This window comes from Amblyomma mixtum, chromosome 3, assembly GCF_055824585.1.
Source record: "Amblyomma mixtum isolate Tamu chromosome 3, ASM5582458v1, whole genome shotgun sequence".
In the NCBI taxonomy this organism is placed as follows: Eukaryota; Metazoa; Arthropoda; class Arachnida; order Ixodida; family Ixodidae; genus Amblyomma; species Amblyomma mixtum.
Genome location: NC_143014.1, coordinates 16146114 through 16154145, shown reverse-complemented (window position 1 = coordinate 16154145; position 8032 = coordinate 16146114). Strand labels below are relative to the sequence as shown.

General features: G+C 45.5%; 1 long non-coding RNA gene across 1 annotated transcript; it reads right to left on the bottom strand.

Annotated features, from left to right (window-relative positions):
• Window positions 1-2399: 2399 nt before the first annotated feature.
• Window positions 2400-3375, bottom strand: LOC149349313 (uncharacterized). The gene is made up of 2 exons (XR_016289406.1): window positions 2924-3375; window positions 2400-2525 (listed from the first exon to the last, which is right to left on the bottom strand). It is a non-coding gene; the product is annotated as an uncharacterized LOC149349313 (long non-coding RNA).
• Between the last annotated feature and the right edge of the window lie 4657 nt (window positions 3376-8032).

Sequence of the window (8032 nt, the reverse complement as noted above, 5' to 3'; positions counted from 1 at the left end):
TCGGTGTCGTTGGCCTGAAAAACGTGTCCCACTGCAATCATATTATAGTAAACTAGATATTTCACTATAATCACATGCTGCTGTTGACCGTGTTAGTGTCGTTGTCGGAGCAGTGTGACCACCGCTGTCGTCATCGTTGTACACTGAAAACGAGCTAGGCTTTCGAATGCGCTTGGAAGGTTTCGTGTAGCACCGCGCGCGTCCGTCGAGTCCGAATGTCATTCCAGTTCTCGAATGGCATTCGACTCAGATGTCATTCGAACGTTCCCATGTAGCACAGGTATAAGAAACAGCGATGGCGACGAGATGGCAGAGGAAGGCTTTCCGGTGAGCAGGCGCAGTCGGAGAGACGGACGAAAAGACGCGAGCGCGGCGCTGCGGGCGCCGCGGCGCTCCGTTTTCCCAGAGTGCTTTGCGCGGCCGCTTGGTGGCGCGGCGGAATTTGCGGAAAGGTCTATTGAATAAACAGCGCGAACGAAGACGAGCACAAAAGACAAGAAAATGGACGACACAGCGCTGACTAACAACTGAGGGTTTATTGCTGATCACACAAGTATAAATACATAGATGTCGGCAGAGAGGGAAAGGTATACAAAGTGCAAAAAAAAACAAACAAACCATAAATGTGACATCAGCAACAGAAGCGCGCTAGAAATCAGCGGAGATTATCAGCCCCCAGGAGTGACAGCTCTTTTTCCAGTAGTGTTAGCGAAGGAGTGCTTACACATGCATTTACCTGCTTGAATATGTTGTAGGCCTCGATAATTACCCTCGCAGTTTTTTCCCGATTTTTGGCAATGACCTTGGTTTCATGATATAGCGGTACGCACTGTTTTTTATCTGTCTTTGCCCATTCACAATCCCGGCAATGAATGCCGAGGTGACCGGAAACTACTTTTGACACTTTATAGCTGTGTTCGCTCAGCCTTTTATTGATACATCGTCCCGTCTGTCCAACGTACTGCCCTCCACAGGGCAGAGGGATGTTATAAACAACCCCCTTATCACAAGGGACGAAGCGTGACTGGTGCTTAGTTGTGCACTTCGCCAATTTTCCTTTTATCTCATTAACAGATCGGCACAAACCAGCCAGACGATCAGGCGCGGAAAACACAACATCGACACCTGCTTTTTTCCCCACTTTTTTCAGGGAGTGTGAAATTCCATGTAGATATGGAATCACAGCGACACGTTTGCGGTTGTTGTCCGATTCCTGGCCGTCTCGTGTAGCTGGTTCTGACTTGCTCTTCTTTAGGGCCGACTCAGCTACTGACGTGATAAGTTCTAGGGGGTACCCTGCCGAGAGCAACCTTTTTACCTGGAGTGAAACGCTGGAGTGCAGTCTACATGGAATTTCACACTCCCTGAAAAAAGTGGGGAAAAAAGCAGGTGTCGATGTTGTGTTTTCCGCGCCTGATCGTCTGGCTGGTTTGTGCCGATCTGTTAATGAGATCAAAGGAAAATTGGCGAAGTGCACAACTAAGCACCAGTCATGCTTCGTCCCTTGTGATAAGGGGGTTGTTTATAACATCCCTCTGCCCTGTGGAGGGCAGTACGTTGGACAGACGGGATGATGTATCAATAAAAGGCTGAGCGAACACAGCTATAAAGTGTCAAAAGTAGTTTCTGGTCACCTCGGCATTCATTGCCGGGATTGTGAATGGGCAAAGACAGATAAAAAACAGTGCGCACCGCTATATCATGAAACCAAGGTCATTGCCAAAAATCGGGAAAAAACTGCGAGGGAAATTATCGAGGCCTACAACATATTCAAGCAGGGAAATGCATGTGTAAGCACTCCTTCGCTAACACTACTGGAAAAAGAGCTGTCACTCCTGGGGGCTGATAATCTCCGCTGATTTCTAGCGCGCTTCTGTTGCTGATGTCACATTTATGGTTTGTTTTTTTTTTGTTTTTTTTTTGTTTTGCACTTTGTATACCTTTCCCTCTCTGCCGACATCTATGTATTTATACTTGTGTGATCAGCAATAAACCCTCAGTTGTTAGTCAGCGCTGTGTCGTCCATTTTCTTGTCTTTTGTGCTCGTCTTCGCGCTGTTTCTTCAAGATGCTTAACCAACTAGCCCGCCAAAACGTGTTTACGTAGCCTAGACGTCTATATAAAGAGAATATGACTATACATAGATCAATATCCAGGTGAAAATTTCTAACTGGTTCCAGTCCTACTGTTTTAAGAGACACATTTCCAGACTGGAACCAGCTGCAATACGAGATGCAGCTGACACCTGTTACAATTCCAGATGGAACGGAGACCTACTGCATCCCAGCCACAGACTTCCCTATGGAGTCGTCGGGACGTCCAAGCACTCCAGCTAGCTCAAATACAGTTGAGTAAGCGAGTACATGGCCGTCATGGGAGCCCAAAACACTGCAGATGACTTCCTAGTGCGTTAGTATTTTATTGCGCTCGGCGCTTTCACTGAATCTTCTCGTTGAGCATAATCGTCAGGTTAACAGCTGCGGTGGCATCAATACTCTTCTGCCGAGCCCAATAGGCCAGGGTTGCTGCAAAAGAAAGCATAATTTTTCACTTTTACAGGTGACAAGAGAATGGCACAGCAACCACAACAAACAAACCCAATAATTTACGCCACTTTTACCGACGCAAGTCTATGAAGCGTGAAAGGTTGCCCTTGCAGCACTAAAAGGCAGTCGTGCTGAGCGGAGTGTGCTTGCACACGCACTTCGGCACACCATCCGAACGCATGCCCACATTTCGGTAGTAGAGGCCAGTTGCATACATCACCAGCCTTTGTTTCAATACACAGCGAGTTTGGCGAAAACAGCCAAACGAGTGAGCGTAAAAATATAACGTGCCGATAAATGCGTTAGAATTTTTTCATTACGAACGCAAAAATAGCATAAAATACACTTCAATGAGTAAACTGAGACTGAGTACGCACCAAGAAAGGTCACGATCCCAGCCGGTGAAAACGACTTGTAGTCCTAATTCGTACTGACGGGTCCACTTCGCCGAGTAGTAAAAGCAAGCAAACTGTCTTCCTTCAGCTCCATCAAGGAAAGAACGGTTGAACAATCTCGCCAGCAATAATAAGAGAATAATTAATTCTGTGTCGAGGTTCTTCAAACACAATGTTCCCACGGAACACGATTGAAATCGCACACGCCCTGCGCTCTACCACTGCCACCATGGCTGAACCTAGCCTCGTGCGGATGTGCGCAACTGTCACATATTTTGTATCGTCTCTTTTTTGTACTTAGTAGCAGGCTTGGTGTGGCATGAAAAATAAGTTAATTATTTTTAAATTGTAGCATATTACTTTTTCACAGCTGCAATCGCCATGCGCAGTTTGCGCTATTATTGATAAAATACGATACGAACTACAACGCGATGGCGGCTTAGAGAATTCACCGCACTTTCCCCGCCGCCGCCTATCCGCAGCACAGAACAGGCCATAGCCTCCTATGAACAGGCATATGGGCAGCGCATGTAGCATGAAGGCAAGATGACCAATTATCATTAGGGTAACGGGCTGGATTCAGAGAGAATGCAAGCACAGCAGAGAGGATCAGGGCAGGTGGGCAGATGAGGTTCGGAAGTTTGCTGGGATAAGGGGGCCGCCGCTGGCACAGGGTTAACTGGAGAAATTTTTGGCCTGCACTGGACATGATTACAGTGTTGACATGATGATAAAAAGCGGGACTCAAGAAGTTTATTCTCAAGAAATATGAGGTCACACATTCAGCAACACAAATGTCTAAGCTTTCCTCAGCTCAACATTCCAATAGTTATCATTGCTAGCGCGATTAGCAGATTTAAGACATTTTTGAAAAAAAAAATAGCTCCCAAAAATTGCACTGAACCAATTCTTGTATTTTAAATAGTTGGATAAGTTGAATAAAACATGCTTAATCAGAAAAAATGGTTATTATATAGTCCTGGCTGCTAAATAACAAAGTTTTTTAGTGTGTCCTCACTTTTCAGTGTGGTTGAGATAGCTTGCAGGCTGTAGCACAAGGTATAAATTGAATGTAAGAATAGTAATGAAATAACAATGCGAATCCTGACCAAAGTGACTGGCATTTCAAACCAACTGCGTACAGTTGAGTCAGAAACCTGATGCGTGTGCATTCAGATTTGTCTTTACTACTTCCCGTATTTTTCATCTTTCTAGGCAGGATAATGTTGCCGTGAAGCGAGCACGAAAAAACGCAAAAACACAGGAAGCGCTGGGCATGCCTCCAATTTGTAGTCAATAGCGATTTCAAACTTTAAATGCAGTAAGGCAACACGAAATATCGAACGATTGAAAAATATGGAATTCTTAAATTATATATCTCGCTTACATACCCAGGACGTGACAAGTAATATCTACGAGAAGTCTAGGTTAAGGCAGATATGATGTCGTGGGTACGTTTGCAGCTTTTCCACGAAAAAAGGTTGGTAGATAAGACGTCTGAGAGATTTTGGTTTGGTACATAGACGTTCAGACTTAATCTGGACATCTATGGGAGGTTTGTGGTTTGCTGGGTAGCTTCGGTGGAGCCACAACGGAGACGCTGCCAGATCTTGTCCGGGGAATTCACCTTCGGCCTAAATTAGATTTCATTTGTGTTTACGTGGGCGGAAACGATTTGTTCGTTCGAAATAGCGATACAGTGTCAACGATCGTTGCACGCCTCGAGGTAAGCCACTTTTACTGATGTTCGTCATGGTGCGCCGCGTTTTATAGTCTGGAAGTGAAGCACTGGGTAGTGTGTGGGATCTGTTTTGTGTTTAAGGTCATGCTGCTTTGCTGTTCGAAATCGGCGACAGAGGATAAAATTGCTTAAAGCAAAGTACACATTTTGTCCGCGATTGTACTTGGTTTACTAGTTGCAAGATGGGGCTAACCTTTCTCCTTCCGGAGCAGTTTATTTTTCATGTATGCTTGTGTTGTTTGGTGACCCTCAATGCGGGAGCTTGTCTTCGCAATGCTGTGGAAGTGCAGCTTAGTGTCGTAGTTGTCTTTGAAACTGTAGGTCTCGTTCTGTATAGAACTTTCAAATAAAGCTGGGAGCTGTCAGTCTGTGCATGTCATCGATGCTGGAAGTGCTGAAGAGGCAGATGTGGAAAACACGTGCTTGCACTTTGCATTCTTCTGCATTCCTGATGTAAAAATGGTCTTGCAAAAACAAAGCATTGTTGTTCACTGCTCATGATCCAATATTTTCTATGCAGGAGATTGTGGCAGAAGTGAAGCAGTACGCAAGCCACATTTTCGTCTACAAGATAGTGCCCCGAGGGGACGAACTGGGGCGTGAGAAGGAGGCTGACCGCCCTCACCTGAACAGGCTTCTGGTGCGGCGCCTTTCCAGGCTAGGTGCCACAATTCTCAACTTTGATGTAAGCGTGTTTTACATTCCAGAAATGTCCTGTACTACTTACTCATAGCTTGCACTGATGTCACTGAAAGAAATTCTAGGATATGCTTAAACCACTAGCTCCTGCAGTATGCATTCCACATCATTTCAGCACGGCAGCACGCTATATATCGGCAGTCCAAGCGCAGCAGTAGCTGTGGTAGGAAACACCCGACGAACAGAAATTTTCTCGCTGTGTGAGCGAACGAAGGCGCACTGAACAGAGCGATAGAGCTTGCGTGTGGTGCGCATTTAATGAGCCAACTTTGACCACAAAAACCGCTACCATCAAGTATGGGGTGCATTCTTCATAACAGGTAAATTTGCAACTTCAACTGTCGAGTATGTGACAATGGTGAAGCAAGGAAAGCGCCAGTGGTTAACCGGATGTTTTTTGTTGAAATGGTGACCACTCAAGTAGCTCGAGGAGACAAAGCTTGACTGGGCCCTATCGCTTCATGGTTTGTGCCAAGCATGAAAATTTCGCATAGTGCCAGCACACAGTGAGACAATACACAGTGAGAAGAGGCAAGCTGAGGCCCATGCAAAAACAGCATGCGAAGGCCAACGTAGCAGGGACGCTGATTTAGCCTTGCGTAGGGTGCCTTGATGCATCGTTCCATATGCCGCCGCGGTGGCTCAGTGGCTATGGTGCTCGGCTGCTGACCCGAAAGACGCGGGTTCGATCCCGGCCGCGGCGGTTGAATTTCTTTGGAGGAGAAATTCGAGGCCCGTGTACTGTGCGATGTCAGTGCACGTTAAAGAACCCCAGGTGGTCGAAATTTCCGGAGCCCTCCACTACGGCGTCTCTCATAGCCTTAGTCGCTTTGGGACGTTAAACCCCACAAACCAAACCATATCAAAGCAGGTCGATGACGACAATGAGCGATTGAACTAGTGGAAGCAGACGAAGATGACAACGAAGTTCTGGCTGTGTTCTCGGTGCCGCTCGGAGCTGCTCCCTTCGCTTGTGTAAATAACAATATATTCTTTCCCGCAACAATATCGAGGCACCCTAGCCATGCACTGATCTTTTTTCATCCCGCCCACAGCTGACAGCAGAAATACATGTTTTTGTGAACTGTCTATTTTTTGCAGCAAAAAAGAAACTAGCATTTACTGGCAGTGCAATATTAACACCTCGAGATGAGCTAACCCAGCTCAAATAGCCTAAGAGTAAAGAAAGTTTTCCACTGACATCTAAAGTAGAAGTTCGCCTTCCTTGAGCTTGCATTGCTGACAAGCTCTCACCTACGCACTAACATAGGAATTGTGCGATTACTTTGATTTGTGTACTTTCAATCGACAGCAGCAAATTAGCTGACAATGTGTGTATTTAATGTCCACAAACAGGCTAACGCCTGCGCTCTTCTCTGCTTCCAGTCATGAGGGGCCAATTTTCTTGCACTGTCGAACCTTTTCCTCGTATTGAACGTGCACTGACACGATCAGTTGCCATTTTTAGCCCTAGTGAAAGGACTGCGCATTCAGAAGAGAAGACATTTCCACGCACAGAGAGCAAAGGAGTTGGTTGCAGCACAAAACGCATCTGTTTATCCACATCTTGAAGCATGCGTGGCAGTCAAGTGGTTCGTAAACATGGCCGCCATAGCAGTGATATCAATGACGTGACATCATGACCAAGCTATGTATAGCCTAGAATGGTTCACGTTGTTCTCAAAGCAGTGTTGCAGATCTACCAATGCAGTGTACTGCCAGCAGACAGCAATGAAGCTGGACAGCTTGCATGACTTTTACAGAGTTGTTCAACCATCTGATAGCCACTCGATTCTAGTCTCCATACATGTCATCATTTTTACATACCTCTGCTTCTTCTCGGCAGTATTGCGTACGTAACCTTCATTTCCAGGAGCACCTCTGACTTTCACTTCCTTTGTGCACGCAGATATGAGGTGCATTCAGTGGTAAGCTGGAGCTGGATTTTTAAATTTCTTGTACAGAAGGTTTAATCAAGGTACTAAAATAATTACATTGCTAGTACTCAACACAGCCCTCTTTTAAGTTTTTTTTTTGCCAGTTGTTGGCAAGTGCCTATATATTGTGAGGAAAAATTATTATTTCAAATCGGTTAGCGCAGTTCATGCATTCCTGAGTGAACTTTGTTGTTGTGGGACCTCATTACGTTCCACCTCATACATTACCTCATACATTTTAAAGCAGGACAAACACAAGCAAACTCGGTGGTGTGAGGTTGGTCGAATACAAATGATGTGGGATGCCCCAAAACTGCACTTTCGCAATACTAGTTGACGCAGTCTGTGAAGCAGTTTGTGGCGTAAAATAGTCGCGGCGGGGACTGTTGTTGGCAGCCAGTGCCATTTCCAGCTTATGAAAGCTCTATTCAGTCAAAGTTGCTGTTTTGTTATTAGAACACAGTAATCAGTCGATATAGGCATACTTCACTTTGACCTTGGTGTTCTTTTCAATTCTGTTCGCAGTTTTATGTCTGCAGCTGTATACATCAGCAGTCTTTATAAGCCATTGTATGGGTGAAAGATTGTGCCCTCTAGTTTTGCACCCATGCAGTTACTATTTGGAATATTTCTTTCAATGAACTTCCTCTTTTCATCTGCATGTGATGAAACTGCACCTGCTTTGTCTCTGGCTACTGATGCATGACAGGTGCG